At 41.8% G+C, this 18,260-nt stretch overlaps 1 protein-coding gene across 6 annotated transcripts in view; it reads right to left on the reverse strand.

Annotated features, from left to right (window-relative positions):
- The window catches only part of LOC147010706 (dystrophin-like), a 1,018,488-nt gene that overhangs the window by 887,589 nt on the left and 112,639 nt on the right, over positions 1–18,260 (reverse strand). The gene's annotated exons all lie outside the window — the stretch shown is intronic.

Consider the following 18,260-nt stretch of genomic DNA (forward strand, 5'->3'; position numbering starts at 1 on the left):
GTGAACTTTCCTTTCCAGGACATGTTACAGTTTGGAAATCGATCAAAAATTGGCTGAGTGGCATGTGATAGAGTGAAATTTATCCTAGTTTCACTTTGAATGCCTATTCAGGGATGAACAAATAAAAGTGCCTGTGCTATTCTGTAAAGTGTGCTGAAAGTGGATGAGATGAGGCTCATTTTACCAACAATAATCATATTATCTAATTTTACAAACATTATAGACATATTTTGATTAAATACCGCTCACTGACCACACGTTTCAAATTTTCAAATTTGTCTGCCATTACGCGACAATCAATATTATACACAATACAATTTTACCTGAGTCATTGAATTTGAAATCTCTTACCCCAAATGATACATTTCTGTCATGACCAATTTGCAGGAAAAATACAGGTTTGCCTCAATCTCCCTCAACAGTTAAAGGGAGATTTTTTTTCTTGTCTGCCATTATGGAATTCTGGAATTATTGCTGAAATATTGAGGTGAGTGAATGTTTTAAGTATTTGGACATTAAAATAGATAAAATAGATGAATCAGACTGACTTCACAAGTCTATGAGCAATAATGCTCAAGTATTTAGCTGACAACCATTTGGAGGGAAGAAAATTGAATTTTTTATTCATGTCCATTGAGAAATATGAAAATTGGCCAAAATTTGATACTATCGTGTCGCGACATCCTGGCCTAACAAGTGGAACGGATTGTCATAGTAAGTGTCCATGATATTTAAATGTTTATCAGTCTGGTTCCTTTCCTGAGTTGTGTTTGTCTGAATTGATAAACTGTTTTTTGCCTTGTGTTCCATATATGCTCCAGTTTATGGAATAGTTAATGATTTGATAATTTCATGAAGTTCATTTTTGATAATTTTTGGTCAGTTTTGGAACGAAGTGGCTCCCACTTCGCTGCGATAGGCCTCATGTCCTGTTCATGCAAAGTGGTGAGAAAAGAATGATGACAACAGTGACTAGGATTATATACATAAATAAATATTTATACATTTTTCTACACATATATACATGTAAAGATATATATATATATATATATATATATATATATATATATATATATATATATATATATATTTATATATTTCTTTTTATTTATATAATCCCAGCCACCTGGGTTTAGTTGATAATGTGAGAGCTGATTGGCTATTCCCTCCATTCCCAGGTGAGAGATGTGGGTGGGTCTTTTTATATATATATATATATATATATATATATATATATATATATATATATATATATATATATATATATATATATATATATATATCCATGGCCTCACCAAAAGGCTTTTAATTATGAAGGACACAATTGACCTTTCATGTACACTTGATTGTTGGAGACAACAACCTGAAATGAGATGAGATAATGTGGTTGTAAGAAATAAATTAACAATAAAAACAAGCCCAAACAAAGAAATGACACAATGGTCTCTCCAAAGTGCAGCATACCAGTCTGACACATCACCATAATAACAGTTTTCTTGGCAGATTTTATTCCGACCTGGTATGGAACCCAAAAGCAGATGGAGTAAACACAAACATATAACTCCAAAACGATGCTATTCATCTCAAGAAACATTTTGTTGTTTGGGCTTGTGAAAAATGTGTACACCAATGGGGAATGTATGTATTATACCTCAAGACAAATGCAAGGAAATAAATTTTGCTTTTCTGCGTTTTGGCATGATCGCAGAATCATTCCATGCGGAAGAGTTTTCCTGCTGTGTTTGCCAGATATTTTGCCTTTATTAAGATGCTGTTCGGCAATATTCCTTTTTCCCCACACCATTCCCATCTAATCATCTCTCAAATCACTCACAACGAAGACCTTCAAGATTATTGGAATCTCCTGGGGTGAAGGAGAGTCCATGGGCCTATCAGTTTCACATCACAGAGAGGTCGGTGGTCTCTCTGTCTTCTTCCACTTGCACCCTCTTCTCTTTCTTTGCTTTGTGCCCCCTCCCCCCAGGTTTCTGCAGGGTGCAAGAGTTCCATCATCAACCCCCTTCTGGTGAAACTACCTAAATCCAGGACCACTGCTCACTGATACTCATTTGTTCCTCTTGTTTTACCACCTGTGGAACCAACTTCCACATTACCTTCAATCTCCTTCCAGGTCTTCAAGACAGCTGTTCAACACCATTATTATATTATGTGGGTGGTGTTTGAGGTGGAGAATGTGTGGTGTCTTTACTGTTACAAATGCTTGGAGGTGGTTCATTTAAAAATTTTGGTGGACAAAATGAGGAAAGGGTAGACTAGATTTGTCAAAGGCTGGGAGGTTGAATGAAGAAAGTCGATTACGTTTGTTGGGTTGGTCTATGAGAGGTATGTGCATTGGTGGGTATGTAGGTGGCATGGGGGGTGCAGCAGATGTGGGTGGCATGACTGGTGTAGAGGGTGCAGATGATGATTGAAGTATCTGCTGTCATTGGAGGCGCAGTTGTGGTGGGCTGTGTGTCTGTGGGTGCTATAGTTTGGAAGGGGGGGGAGGTGGGGGTTCTGCTGCGGGAATATTGTGAGTGCTGTTGGTGCAAGAAGTGATGGGAGTGCTGTGGGTGCAATAAGTGATCAGTGCTTTGAATGTGTCTGAGGATGGTAGTGTGGATGAAGGGAGCGGTGCTGCATTTAACATAAAGAAATGTAAGGTGCTGTGGATGGATGAGTCATGAAAATAAGGATTATATGATGCAAGGGGCAGTGTTAGAGCATGTCACAAAGATCTGTGGAGGGTAATAGATATGAGGGTGGGGTGGGGTATGGAGACAGCACAGTGCCAGGTAGTTATAGGTGAAGATAACATGTTTTTTGTTGTATTCATAAGAGTCTGTTGAGGGGGAGGGAGTTGTGAGGAGGGGGCTTGAAGGCTTGGAGTGGGGAGTGGATCGACACCTAAATGTTGAGAAGGCAAGTTGGGGTTGGGAAGTAGAGGTTGAAGACTTGGGGTTTGTGGGGGTGGAGGGAGGGGGGGTTGTGCGGATGTTCTGTAGCTTTTACATTGTGCGGATGTTCTGTGGGTCCCTGCGAGTTACTTTTATTATAAGTCGTCAGCTGTAAAGGAAAAAAAAAAAAGAAGACAACAAGTCAAAGTTAAAAATTTTCAAAAAAAAACAACAGAAAGTAAGACAGCCATGGAGGAGAGTTGATAAGGAAAAATTGCCTGCACAGATTAGATGGCTTAGAAAGTTGATGGACTATTCTGCAAGGACCTACTGGGATTGAATTGAATCAACGAGATGACACGAACGAAAGCCTGGTCCCCAAACATTTTTTGAAGAGTGATAAGCTGCAAAGCTTTCAGAATTTCATTTCCCGTGAAATCATTACTGGCTAGGAAAGCGGTTTGGTTTCCTCCCAGTCAGGCACTGCATTAACATAGCTCATGGCATCATGCACCGATCTGAGGTGTGAATCTCATAATTGAACTTCAATGTTGGTGTCCTCAAAAAGTGAGATGTTTGGATGCAAAAGGAATGGTAAGGAACTGAAGTTAACACTCTGGGAATAATACACAGGTTTTTGGTTAAGACCATGCAGTGTGAGTTCCCCGTGCAGAGGTTAGAGCTGGGTAGTTGCGGGTGATTAATGAACCTCCTTTTTCAATAATGAGAACGACGATGGAAGATGTCTACTGCATCTGTACGTGCAAGCACTGTGCAGTGTGCTTGCAGATATCCCACACATCCATTATCCATTCCCTTGCACTGCAAGGTTGTTTTGCTGCCCACTGTCTGGCTTTTCATGGATCGAAGCAACTTAGTGGACTGCGGAGTTGCTCCACGAATGCCAAGGCAAAGAAAAACTGCTTTTTTTTTATCCTGTTTTCTGAAATAAAGAGAAGCTTCAATAAACATTAGCAAACTCTCGATGCTGTACGCTCCTGTGGCATCAACACTTCAAGCTTATATCAAAGCTCGATCAACGAATGCAACTCATGGAAAATGAAGATGAAAATACAGATAGGGAAAATGTTAAGTTAATAGGCTGCAGAATCTTGGGGCTGAAAAGGCCAGGTAAGTGTGTGTGTGTGTGTGTGTGTGTGTGTGTGTGTGTGTGTGTGTGTGTGTGTGTGTGTGTGTGTGTGTGTGTGTGTGTGTGTGTGTGTGTGTGTGTGTGTGTGTGTGTGTGTGTGTCAACAAGCTCGAGAAAGTTGTAATGCAGAGTGTTTTAGCATATTTAACGGACTACAAGCAGACTTTGGCCTGAGGACATGAATAGCAGCTACGTCCCTAAACCTGGGGCTTATCAGAAAAAATGGCAAATTATAAGAGGAAGGCAAAGCCATGGATTGTGAGACCATCACAAAGTGAAGCAGTATGATAAATAAATAACACAAGTATGATGAGTGACATCATGACATTATTGTTGATTTCACTTCACAACTTTCAAGCTTGGTTGTCAGAACCGTTACATTTGGCATGTTATTCAGTGTGAGTACAACAATCCAAGGAAACGAACTCAAACAAACAAACTACCACTTGTTCTATTCATCGAGTGATGCAGAGCCGACAATAGTCCTTTTTTTCCTTTACAGCTTACATCTCCACCTTACAATAAAAGTAACGAGCATGGACCAACGGAACATCTGCACAATGTCAAATGTGACTTCAAGTCCTCAACTCTTCCCCCTTCACAAACCCAGTCATCAACCCCCCAAGCCCCAAGTCCTCAACCTCCACCTCCCAACCCCAAGTCCTTGCCCTTCCAACATTAAGGTGTCAATCCCCTCCCCACTCCAAGCCTACAAACCCCGTCCCCACCACACCCCCTCACTATAACTCTGCCCCTACCCCCAACAGAAAATTCCGACCCACACCCCCCCCCAAGCCTCAACCTCCCCCTCCAAACTCTGTCCAATCTTTTCACTCCCCTCCCCAACCACAAGTCCTCACCATCCCCCCGACCAACCCTAAGGCATCAATCCCCTCTCTGTCCTTCCGTCCTCATCTTCCTTCCACTCATAAAAGCAAATAAACATTCCCAAATCTAAACAGCGGAATATTTAACGCTTCATACTATCACCAACTTCACAGAAGCCGTGACCGAAAACATCTCCTACATGTTATAGTCCGTTTGCCTTCGCAATGTTGCGAGATTCCCAGAAGTCCTCCAACAAAATCCTTTACACTGATGTGTAAAGTCGACTTTACACTTTACACAAAACCCTTTACACTTTACACTGTCGACTGATTTAATTACTGAACTTGCAAAATCTTAGATTTTTCAGGTATATTGATCAGTCGATTTTGTTATTCTGTCTGTCTGTTTATCGCCGACAGGTCACAATTTTAAACCGATCTTCACGAAACTTCATCACATGGAAAAGTTTGTCATAAGGAAGAAGTCTATTGTCTTCGAGGTCAAAAGGTCAACTTAGGCCTAAGGTCAAGAACTAGGTGAGATTTATAAAATCCTCAATTTTCCTCCGATTGACTTGAAATTTTAAGAGGATTTATATTTCAGGTCACTGAATTCAACCAGACAATTATTTTTGTGGTCAACATGGACCAAAAGGACAACATCTAGGCCGCATTTCTAAAATTGTCAGTTTTCATCCAATTGACTTGAAATTTGAAGAGGAGTTGCATGTTTAGTCATTTAATTCAACCACCAATTGTTTTTTCGGTAAAATTTGTTTTCTGGATTTTGCAAGTGTTGTGCTCTGCACGATATCTTATTCTTGTTATTATATTGGTTGGGTTTCTCCTCACAAGAGTTTTTATCTTTATCATGGATGTGTATTGTGTACAGCTTTGATGTAATCATGTGAGTCTGAAATTTTACCCTCAACAAATAAGATGTCACGATTAGAAAAAAATTCAACCAACAACCAGAGGATGAAGATTACAACGCAAAAGAAGCACCCTCCCCCAACCACCCAACCACATCAGTGTCATAGGCTCATGAAAGAGCTTGTGTCGTGGAGCATGGTCGTTCTGCGTGTCGGAACAGCACAGGGAAAAATGGCCGCCCATCAAATGTGTACAAATTGTTACTCTGAGAAGCGAACTATCCAGTGAAGTGATAAGCCTTTAAAAGCCATAGGTTATATTAACGATCGTTTTCAGAACCAACAAGAATTATCTCTCTCCCTCTCCCTCGCCTCTCAATATATATATATATATATATATATATATATATATATATATATATATATATATATATATATATATATATATATATATCTCACAGAGCATTATGGTGCCACCGAAGCAGCCTCCTGAGCAATGGTTGTACTGGGTGGTTTGCCATTGCCTTCCCAGCAGTAGTTATGACCTCGGTGCAGGCAATAGCTCGCCCACTATTTGAGAAGGGACTGGGGTGTATCTCTCATATGTGCAAACATAATAAATATATGCTTTATATACATTCGCGTATAAGACCCATCACTTTGCTGTTGGGAATACCAATCTTTGCTGCGATGGCTAATCTATGGTGCAAGAACAAAAAAAGGATTCCTGGGAGATCCTGCCCTCCATGCAGGGATAACCAGCAGCGCAAGTTGGCATATACAGTTTTGCCACGTTTGTTTTTCCACTTCCTTTTTTTCTCTCTCTTTTCTCTTCATTTATTTTCCATCATAAACTTTCCTGGGAGTTCCCTGAATCCACTATCGTTGGATTCATTGACATCTGTGAATCCGTTTATCAAGTTATAACACGACAAACAAACAAATAAACAGACGACAGACAGACAGACACAGCTCCTTTTATAATGGAGATATTTGATATTTTTTGAGGTATATTTTGAAAGAGTTGTATAATTTGAAGAAGTGGATTATACTTTCATTCTGCAAATGGCTGAATAAATAACATAAATGAAGAATGAATGATCAGAATGAGCCGTTTAAGTTTTCAGATAGAGTAATTACCCTGTTTGTCTATCTGTCTGTTTGTCTGTGTTTGTTTGTCCGCACAGAAGTTTTGTGGGTTTCTCCACAACCACTTGTCGGATTGAGACAAAATTTTCAACATTAGTGCCACGACTCATGTAGAATGTTTCAATGGTAATTATGACATCATAGGTCACATGGTGTGGCAGCAATGTTGAAAAAAACGGAAAAAAAATTGGACCTCTGTATCTCTGAAACCGCGCCAAGGAAAAAATTGAAACTTGGCACGTAGCAAGTACTCCTCATGGAGGAAAAACTTGATTATTTTATGACATCGTATGTCCCTTCGTTATGACGTCATAATTGCATATGTAGAACGCTACATCCGATCAGTCTGAACATTTTTGAGGGTCATCCAGGGATAAAATGGTCCACAAAATTATTTTGATGACTCATCGGTTTCATTTCAAAAATCTTCTTCACCGAAATGGCTGAATAGATTAAGACGAATCTTTACAAGCATGACCGCCTATCCATGAGGAATAACAGGTTCACACATATGATATAGGTCACATGGTTTGGCAGCCATATTCGATTTACCACACACATATAAAAACCTTCTTCTCCAGAACGGCTGGGCAGATCGAGGGGAAACTTCACACAAATGTTCCCTAAGACATGCGTGTACCAGGTTGTTAAGGAATAATTGATGTCACATGGTTTGGCAGCCAAGTTAGATTTAATAAAAATATTAAATAATGTTTTCTCCGGAACCGCTTAATAAATTGAAGTGGAACTTCACAATTGTGATTTAGTTGTGATGGGGAATGCAGGTTTTAAATTTCAACTTGATCAGATACCTTGCCTGGAAGCTAGAATTATTTAATTTTTTGATCTGGGGTTTTTTAATTTTTTTTGGGGGGAGGGGGGTTCTCAAGAAAGCTCACTTGGCTGTGCCTGAATGGATTTGATGGTAGAGGAGTAGCAGCTGCAATGCAAATCCTATCCAGGTTCCTCCTGATGACTTCATCTCTTCTTTTTGCTTGTTTAGGTTCCTTCTGATTACTCCAATGCAATATTGTTCCAATTTGGTCTTCCATTTGATTTGAATTGAATTTATTTTCATCCCATTCTGAATTCAATTGAATGATAATAAAAAAACGTCAAGGGTTAGGGTCAGGTGTCCGATCAAAGCGGGATTGCATCAAAGCGGGACATCTTGATACCCGATCATCACTGCCAGCAGTTATAATTATGTCTCTTATTAATTCACTAACATACCAGTACACAAACACCACACAAAACAAATCCTGGCGAGGGTCTGCAATCTCTGATTGCTATTTTTCTTGTTTTTAATGTAAAGAGATCAAAAGTTATGAAATAAAACTATTGTTTACACGCATGAAGACTGCTTGGCAACATTGAGAGGTGAAGTTTCCATTGCAAGTGGTTACTAGGCAAGGCTAAGAGGCACACCATCAGTTCAGATTCATACCCAATCACTCGACTCTTGGACATGCTGCTTCTGCATTCCCAACAATCGATGGAGCACGCAATGTCAGACATGAGATCACGGCAGTCTCTCTCGACTTACCTTGTACTTTCAATGCAGTCTGGCATCCTGCCTTGCTCTACAAACTCTCTGCCGATGGCATCCAAGGCCACCTCCACTCATGGGTTACTGACTTCCACTACTCTCGTAGCCAATGAGTGCTCTCAACGAGATCCTCTCATCTCCTCTCCCTGTCAAAGCCAGAATGCCCCAAGGAAGTGTTGCCAAAAACCTGTTTGTAATATTCCCCGCAGAACACAAAAGAGGTAGAAGAGAGGCATGCACTGAGCAGCTCACAAACATCTGTGGTATGTAATGTGCCACCAGCCTGTTTGCAGACATCATCCATGGTTTTCATCTGGATAGTAAACATCTTATTATTTGCACCTTCACTCAGAATTAAAATGACTGTTGTAACTTACCAGAGGAAGAAGGTTCAACAAACCTCAAAAATGTTCTTTTAACTTTCCGTTTTGCAAGACTAGCTAACAAACATTCTCCCCAGGAGGCCACCAGACAGCAAAAGCCTACCACAAAGAGTCACCCATGAATCATCAATCATGTTTGCCAATCTCAACAGCGCGAGTGGTCGACAATTTGCCAACTCTCGGCGATGATCGAGGAAAATTATAGTTGAAGAGACAGTCTCTGGCTTTCTGCCGAAATGTCACACGTGTTCCACTTGCAAGTTGAACACAGACGGCGGAAGGCAAGTTGCCACAAGACTCACCAGCAATAGCTTCAAAAAAATAAATCACATCATCTTCACAAATGTCTACGGTGCGGAGCATAAACATCATGCCCTGCATTCTCCACAAGGTTAAGTCACAAAGGATTGAATTCCTCTTTTTTCTTTCAGTTTCAAAACAATTTTGATGGACTTTTGCTAGCAATCAGCCATTGATGGGTGCTGCCACGTCTTCAAGCTGGATGTCAGCGAACTCAATATCAAGAATTACTTTTAACTTGGTCAATTTAGAATTGTTTGTGACGTCAGCATTCAATTCAACTCCACTCCTCCCACCCCCACTTCTGAAGGTATAGCATGCAATTGCAAACAAAAAACGTTTGGTATACTGAATGAAAGGACCGAGGAAAATTTATCTCGACAGGGGGAAGATCTTGCCACACCATTCCCGAACACGAGGATTTTGCCCTACCTTTACTCAAACCTCCTTGTGCAGCTATCAGCCTTACAGGGACACTGATGTATTTAAAATAAAGTTCCTCAATTGGCAATCAATACACTGAAAATACAATGATATACACTTTTTCTTCATGTCAAAACGAAGACAGCATGCACTCATTTGAACCTGGACCAATCGTCTTAGTTACCCATGATGGTAGGGGCCAACTATTTATGACAAATGCAAATATGGCAAGCTTTTGACAGCTACCACATGTTCTTACAATACACCCACCTCTTCCTGTATGTAATAACCAAGTGGCCTCAAATATATTACCACTATGGCCTTAGTTATTTTATAACTTGGTTTACAGATCCGCCGATGGTATATTTGCCGAAATGAAATATAAATATAAACACATTTTTAGCCTTTATATTTATAAATTTTCTGCCGAAGGTGCAAAAGTTTCAAAACCCGAAATGTAAACGTCGGTATTTATTTTCAAAATATAATTTCGCACGCGCACTAAAATGCCGAGTCCCCTTTAACCAAACTGCGCAGTTCAGATTGACTGTGGTTTCTGGGGCGAAAGTGATTGTTTAGAAGTATGTCAGCAGTATAAATTTGAGTGACTGTATTGGTGATTTAATCACGCAACATCTTGACGACGAATATTCTGGCCGAACGACTGCATCAATTCAGTGCAGCAGCAGGGATGATTCGCAGGCTACTCTCGATCGTGCAGATTTTGTTTCCGTCAAAAGTTGTACACCGCTGTTCATATTGAAAGATTCCGGTGCCAAGTACGTCAAAGCTTCCCTGCGAGATGCTGATAGTCAGCCTTCAATGGACCACAAATCAGTCTTTGATGTGCTCATGGGGATGGGGAGACGGTACGATAAGATGCCCACTGAAAAGTAAGAGCTGGTTTTGGCTCTGATTGACCGTTTTGTGCGTGTTGATTCCGAGTAGACACCTTTTTAAAATCATATCCAGCACTATGCACTGGTGTGCATGCACACATCTACGACTTGGAGAGTAATTTTCTCAGCATTGTTTCCATTTGTTTGATGATCCAACAGGTTTATATAAGAACAAGCTCGAATGAGCTAAGATCCTCGTCCTCTTAAAGATGACGTCATAAAAACGATTATGATGTCATTGTGATGTATCAGGTTTGCGATAAATTATCTGTGCTTATGCCCGGCTTGATTCCCGCAAACAAAATTCAAACAGCTTGCCTAGTTTCGGAGATAATGGTATAGGCGATTTCCATTAGCGGCAATATTATGATGTCAACTTTTTTTCTAGGAAAAATTTCCAAAATCGGAGATGGTTACCGCCTGCGTGTGGGCTTTCTGCATATACATGGCAAGTTTCATGAAGATCCGATGAAAACTCTGGGTTGTGAAACAAAAAATGTCAAAAAATAGGAATGACGTCATAAAAATTGATATGACGTCATAGTGATGTATCATATGTGCGGTTATTCATCTCTGCTAATGCCCTGTTCGATTCCCGCAAACAGAATTCAAAAAGCTTGCCTAGTTTCGGAGATAATTTTTAGGCGATTTCCATTAGCGGAGATATTTTGACGTTATAACTTTTTTTTCTCGGAGGAATTTTCAAAATCGGTGATGGTTACTGTCTGCGCAGGGTATTTTTATATATTGTTGCGAATTCGCACCCGCTGGCGTGTGAACGGCCACGTAACTCGAATCGCGGCACGTCGTCCACCGGACGGACAATTCTGTCGTGACCCTCTCGGACTAACGCCGGGAGCTAGTCACGGGTGGGCCTTTTGGCCTCACCATGATCGTGCCAATCGGCCACCCGCGTGGGATAGGGTTGTTCGCCAAACTCGACCTACCTAAGTACCCACGCAGAGGGTAGACCGGACGATTGCACCTCGCCTCAGGTCGACTCCGGACACGGGCCACTTAAGCGATCCGTTCCGGACTATCGGGATAACCGAGCGGTGTTATCGTCGGCCTCGACGGTTCCGATTAATTATCAGGCGTATTAAGCCCACGACCAACCCTTTACGTGAAGCAAGATGGAGATTCAATTAAAGAAAAGAGGAAGCGAAACGGGAAAACAGTTCCACATGATGCACATTTATTCCGCGGCACACGGAGAGCACACATATGCAATTAAAACAATTATGCACATAAAGCAATTGCAACAAAAGAAACACAACAATGCAGATCTACAACCGACTACGTGTACACACGGCAACACTTACACAATTTTACTTCACCAGACTGGCGCCACACACACACGTTTACACAGAAACAAAAGAAAAGGGCCACCCTCAAAGACAAGGGGGCAGACGGGGCCTGTGGACCAATATTTGCGCGGGACCTGAAAGAGCGGTCAGGTCCGCGAGACCGGGTGGATCCTACCCGTGTCTTTGTGATGAGCCGCAAATGTGGCAGCGCGGCGGTGCCCCGACTTCGTGCTTCTTCGCGGGTTTCGTTGGCACTGCTTGGAGTGGGGTGGGAACGGGGCCCCCTTTTCGCACTATCTCAGCGCGGGGGAAAAGGGGGGGGTTGTTGATGCTCTGGGGAAAGAGGATAGCTGGCTTGCTTGGGTCCCGTGATGAGCGATTCCACCGCGACCTCGTCGCCGACCGCAGTCTTCCTTGCCTCGGACCCAAGCTCCTCGGTCTCTTCCCCAATTCTCCTCAGCCGACTGCAGCAAACCACCTGTACGCCCTCGCCTCCCGACTCCACCACGCGCTCCAACCCGACTCTGCCCAAAACACTCTCCGCTCTTCTGAGGCCGACTCTGCCCAAACCGACTCTGCCGAGACAGACTCGACCCAAACCGACTCGACCCAAACCGACTCTGCCAAAACTGACTCTACCCAGATTTGCCCCGTGCTCGGCGCTTTATAGGCCGGCAGGAGAACCCATATGCAAATTTCTGGATCAGAACGAGTTCGGGGTGGAGCCACGCTCCCCGATTGGATGGAGAAAAGAGGCGTGAACCTCCCCTGATCCTAGAATTTGCATATCTCGATTCGACACCGACGCGCTTGGAGGCGGGGACAAACCGCCCCGCGCTTGCTGATTGGATGGATCAGAAGTGGGCGTGTTGCATTCCTGATCCGAATTCTCCTCGGAAAGGCCGCATTTTGCACTCGCGGCTCGGCGCGCGTCCCGTACGAGCCCAGGACAGCCTGACGCTCGGTGCTCCAAAGTGGTGCGGGAATGGCCACAGAAGGAGAGAGGTGAAGGTGGTGGAGGGTTTATGGTGGTGGTTTATGGCCATGGTGCCATTTGGAATGGCGGTGATGCTATGTTTGCGGGAGCGAGTTGTGAAGGTAAAGATCGTGGCTGTTGGCGTTGTTGTGAAGTGGCGTTGTGGTTGGTGGTTGTTGTGTGATGGCGGTTGAGACGTGGTTGGTTCAAAATAAAGATAGAACAGAAAAACGACTATCTCAAAGCGTCGCAGCCCGAATGAATCACATTTATTCCCTCTAAACAACGGGTTTGGGGCTGACTACACATGTACTTACAGAGATATCTCACCTACGGGACCTGAATGGTGGTTTGTGAATTTCCACAACCGCAACAATATATATGCCAAGTTTCAGGAAGTTTCGATGAAAACTGTAGGCTGTGAAACAAAAGAGTCCACAAGAACAACAACGTGAGTAAGACTTATAGATCCTCCACGAGGATCTAAAAACATGCCAGACTATATTGTAAAAACAAGTTTTAATCCGTCATTATTGTTTTTCACATCAGATGATTCAGTGAACATGGGCATCCTGCATTTGAATGGTCTTCCATCTTCAATGTTTTCTTAGATCCTCCTGGTCCGGGATTTATATTTATTTTCCCCCCACCTACCCTTGTCTTTTCCATGGAACATCCGAAAAAAAATCATTAAAATATATAATTTCTAAAAATTGAAATTATATTTATATTTATATTTCGACCTATCGACCCTACATATTAGCTGAATAACTGTGTAAACCAAGTTCTAAAATAGCTAAGGCCTATGCGACAACCAGGTTTGAAGTCAAGACAAAAAATTATCTAAAAAGAAAATTAAACAAGTTGAGGTACATTCAAAGTACCACAAACTAACCCTAACATGCCAAATAAATATATAACAAATCCTCCAGCACGCGACATTGCCGGGGCGCCTTCGGAGCCTGGCGATGCCACCGTGCAGCACAGCACATGGAGGCAAAATTAGGAAGGGGTGGTGAACAATAATTGATTTATTAATTCAGTAATTAAAATAAACAAACAATAATCATAAAATAATTAATTTCTTAATCAATTGGCTCATAGCATACCTAAACCACCACTGTTTCCTCTGAATCTGTAACTTTTTGAAAATTATGTAATTCATCGAAAAATGAATAATTAATCGATTAATTGATCAATCAATAAATCAAAAATACCCTTTATAGCCAAATCACTTGTTCACTGTCATGTCTAAATATCAGCTTCCTGGCTCAAAAGGTACCTGAGATATTTTCCAGATGCGAAAGAAAATAAATAAGGTATTAATAAATCGATGACAAGTAATTAATCAATGAATTGACTTCTCAAAAAAAATTTAAAATACCATTTTTGCCAAAGCACAACTTCAATTTTGTCCCCAAATTTCAGCTTCCAAGCTCAGATGACTGAGATATCGCCCGGACAAATGAACAAACAAGAAGACGTCGTGCAGAGCATGATACTCGCAAAATCCAAAAAACAAATTTGACCTCAAAAATAATTGGTGGCTGAATTCAATGACCGAACATTCAACTCCTCTTCAAATTTCAAGTCAATCGGATGAAAATTGACAACTTTAGAAATACCAATTTAGTTGCTGACTTTGGGCTTATGTTGACCTTTTGGTCAAGGTTGACCTCAAAAATAATTGGTTGGTTGAATTCAGTGACTTGCAATATAAATCCTCTTCAAATGTCAAGTCAATCGGATGAAAATTGAGGAATTTAGAAATCTCACCAAAGTTATTGACTCTTGGTCTATGGTTGACCTTTTGACCTCGAAAACAATAGGCTTCTTCCTTATGACAAACTCTACCGTGTGGTGAAGTTTCGTGAAGATCGGTTTAAAATTGTGACCTGTAGGCAATAAACAGACAACCAGACAGGCAGAAAGACAAACAGACAGACAGAATAACAAAATCGACTGACCAATACACTTGAAAAATCTTCGATTTTGCAAGTAACAAACGGAGTAAAAACTGAGTACTCCCTTCCTTCGGCTGCTGAGGATGATGTCATGCATCACCTGTGTATGGAATTGGGAAGGAGCGATGTGCAATGAAAGACCATTGTATTCATACAAGTAAGAATAGTCATTGATTGAAAGCGAGGTAATTGCACATGCCATTATTGGTGAACTACATCATTAGATTTCATTTCATTTCAAAGGAAGCTCAAAGCTTCGGCTTGATCCCATTTGTGTCAGCTCCGACCATTTGCAATTCGGTGATTAAACCGGAGGGCAATGAGGTTCACAGTTGCATTGCGTTCATTAGGAATCCAGCGACACTTTGACCAATCAGTCTCACTATCAGGCCATCTGCGATGGGAAACGGCGCTCATCCGTTATTCATTCAGGCCCTCTTGCCCAAACTCTCCAAATCTACCGTACCATTTGTCAAGCGTGCAAGACCACATGCCCGTCAGTGTGAAATCAAATCTGCAGCAAAACTTCGTTTTTCTCTTCAAAACGGGAAATATTTCATGCCGAGAAAGATCTTGCGGCATATCAAACACAGGCAAACAGTGATCACGCGGCCGTTGTGCTATTTGGGATCCCAATACACCAGCAAGTATTGCAAACATTTCTTAAACACAAGAATAGAACACACAAACCACTGTACGTCCACGTGATACCAACTCTCATCGAAAGGTCCCCCATTTCAGGAAGGCATACGAGGATGGCTGTGCAGTGGAACAGCTTCTCACAAGGGGAAACTTGTTACCCTTGCACTTTATTCGCACTGTGAAATTGCAGTCTTTGTGAAACAGATATCTCATTCCTCTTCGACAAAGGAGAATGTGTTCGACAAATCAGTGGCCCCTGCTGACGCTGAACGAGATAGCAAATTGCGTTTGAATGTGACTCCATCAGAAAGCAGAGTCCCCTAAAATGCGTACATGTCAGACCACACACAAACACGGAAATGACCTGCGCTTTGGAACCCCACCGAAAACACACATTGCATAAATCATGCGCCACTACACAAAAAAAGAAAATGTGGCCAAAAAAAAAAAATACCAACCCCCAAAAAGATCCCCATAGAGCATCCACAACTGGTCCAAGGCATATATACTGGATATCATATGAGGCACCGGTTTGTGGTGGAAAGACAGTGGGTTCAAAGCAGCGGTGTTAGGTAACCGAGTGCAGCAGTCGCTAGGAAATAAAACAACACGTCTCAATGAAACAAGTTTGTGTGGCCTTGTATTTTTAACCACCAACCACCAACCATTTACATTCCATTGATGATGATGAATATGAAACAACGTTTTAAGGATCTTCTTTAACATCTTGTAAAGAACCAGATTCCAATCCACTGGGACCATACTCATCCCTGCAAGCTGGGACTCATTTTGCCGACCTCGGAACAATGAGAGGCTGAGTCAACCCCACCTGGTATTAATTCAACAGCCAAGGAAGGTTTGAACTCAGGACCCTCGGATCCCAAGACCACCACCTTAACCATTAAGCCAACACCAGGCATAAAGAACCCGATTCGAGCTCACAAACTCAGGTTCCATCACTCAACCTCTTCAGACAGGTTCATATCAAGAGGAGTTGTATCCAGAACTTCAAAATTACTCTCGTGCAAAATAAATGTCTATTTATAACTTGTACAATCAACCAAGTGAGTCATGACAGCGATCTGTTTTGGCTGATGAACTACCACAGACTGGCACGGCACACAAGCACGTGCAACATTCATATGGATAAACATGGCGTTGGCGAACAGGACTGCCAAATTTTTCCCACATAAATCGCAGCACAACTACGACATCTCTGCATCGCTTGGGTCTAGAAAAAGGTACGATATAGAAAGGCAATCATGTTCGCCTCCATGTCCCTATCTTGTCATGCCACTTCAGGCCTCTCCTTCACGCTTGCTACCCATGACACTTGCCCATCCATCAGAAGCAAGCGGAGCCTGAATGGGGGTAGGAATGCAATGGGAAAGTTGAAGGGTGAGGATAATGAGTAAGGGGCAGGAGGGATTCTGCTCCATACAATATATTTTATTTTACTTTACACACACACACACACACACACACACACACACACACACACACACACACACACACACACACACACACACACACACACACACACACACACACACACACACACACACTGACATAATTTGGTGGAGTACACAATCAATAGCCAATGCGGTTACAGTCAAGCAGCAGGCCGAATGTCGGTAATATTAGTGCAAGGAAATGACCACAGCCACGAGATTTCTGGCAAACCTTCCTGGTGCAGGAGGCGAACAGTTTGCACAGTCCTTGTCCAAACATTTTGCACAGCAATGAAAGGTATTTTAACTCAAATTAACAACTCCTCTGTAACACAGAAAAGGGGCTCAAAACTTGAGTAAATGAGATGAAAGGTCGTTGAACATTGTCCAGATGCCACAGTGAGTCGACCTCACTGTAAACAAAACCCACCTGTCTCCCAGTTTGTACTTTTCACTCAATTGCCCTTTGATTTTCAGCTCCACTAAACTGACCAGTAGAAAAGTCCGGTTCAAGTGGAAGAGAGAGAGGGAGAGAGAGACCTCAAAGAATACAAAGTGAGTCACACATCGGTCAGGGTCAGAGTAACCTCTGTCCATTTATCACGCTACCCAATGGGAGAACCTGAAATAATGCACGACTCACTCCCAAAGGACAATAAAATCCACTGCACTGCAGCTTTATAGGACTGCCCCAAGATAACAATCCTGGAATAAATAACTCATGAAACTCAGTGTCATCATCATTTTTCATCATGCTGAAAATGACAATCAAACCCCCCATGATCTAGGTAAGGACCAGTACTGGGGCTGTGAATAAATCATGTTGCCTGATGAAATTCCGTCAGGTGTGATTGATATAAATAACCATTATTTGATGGAGCTCAATTTGACCGATGAGGCATGAAAACAGAAATGAACTAGAATGCAGAATTTGACGTGAATGTGTCAATGGATATGCTGTGTTAAATTTGATCTCAATAAAAGGTCAAATGAGAAACAGTCCAGAGAGAGAGAGAGACAGAGACAGAGACAGAGACAGCGACATATAAGTAGAAGAGAGATAACATCAGATGCTTCTAACTTGAGTTGTGGGCTGCAAAAGGATTTCCAAAGGGCACATGACCTATGACCTGTCCAATCTAAAATTGAATCAGTTCATCGTTGTATTACAGTCCATAAGTGCATGATTTATGTATGGTTGGAATCTCTTGAGTGGTACATAAGTTATTGAAGTAACACAAATTTTCAATCAAAGGGAACTTGTCCGTATCCCTTTGACCTTTTGAACCCAAAATTTAATCAATTCATCCTTGTATTGCAGTCCATAATTTTGCCAAGTTTGGTCAAATTCCATTCAGCAGTCACAAGTTAAAGCGGAAACAAAATCTTGATCACAGACAGACGCATGCACACACAGACAAACAAATACATCATGCCTCTGACTCCTTCGATGGCAGAGGCATAAATACAG

Source organism: Eptatretus burgeri, chromosome 16, assembly GCF_056783735.1.
Source record: "Eptatretus burgeri isolate ZD-2024b chromosome 16, Ebu_testis_v1, whole genome shotgun sequence".
In the NCBI taxonomy this organism is placed as follows: domain Eukaryota; kingdom Metazoa; phylum Chordata; class Myxini; order Myxiniformes; family Myxinidae; genus Eptatretus; species Eptatretus burgeri.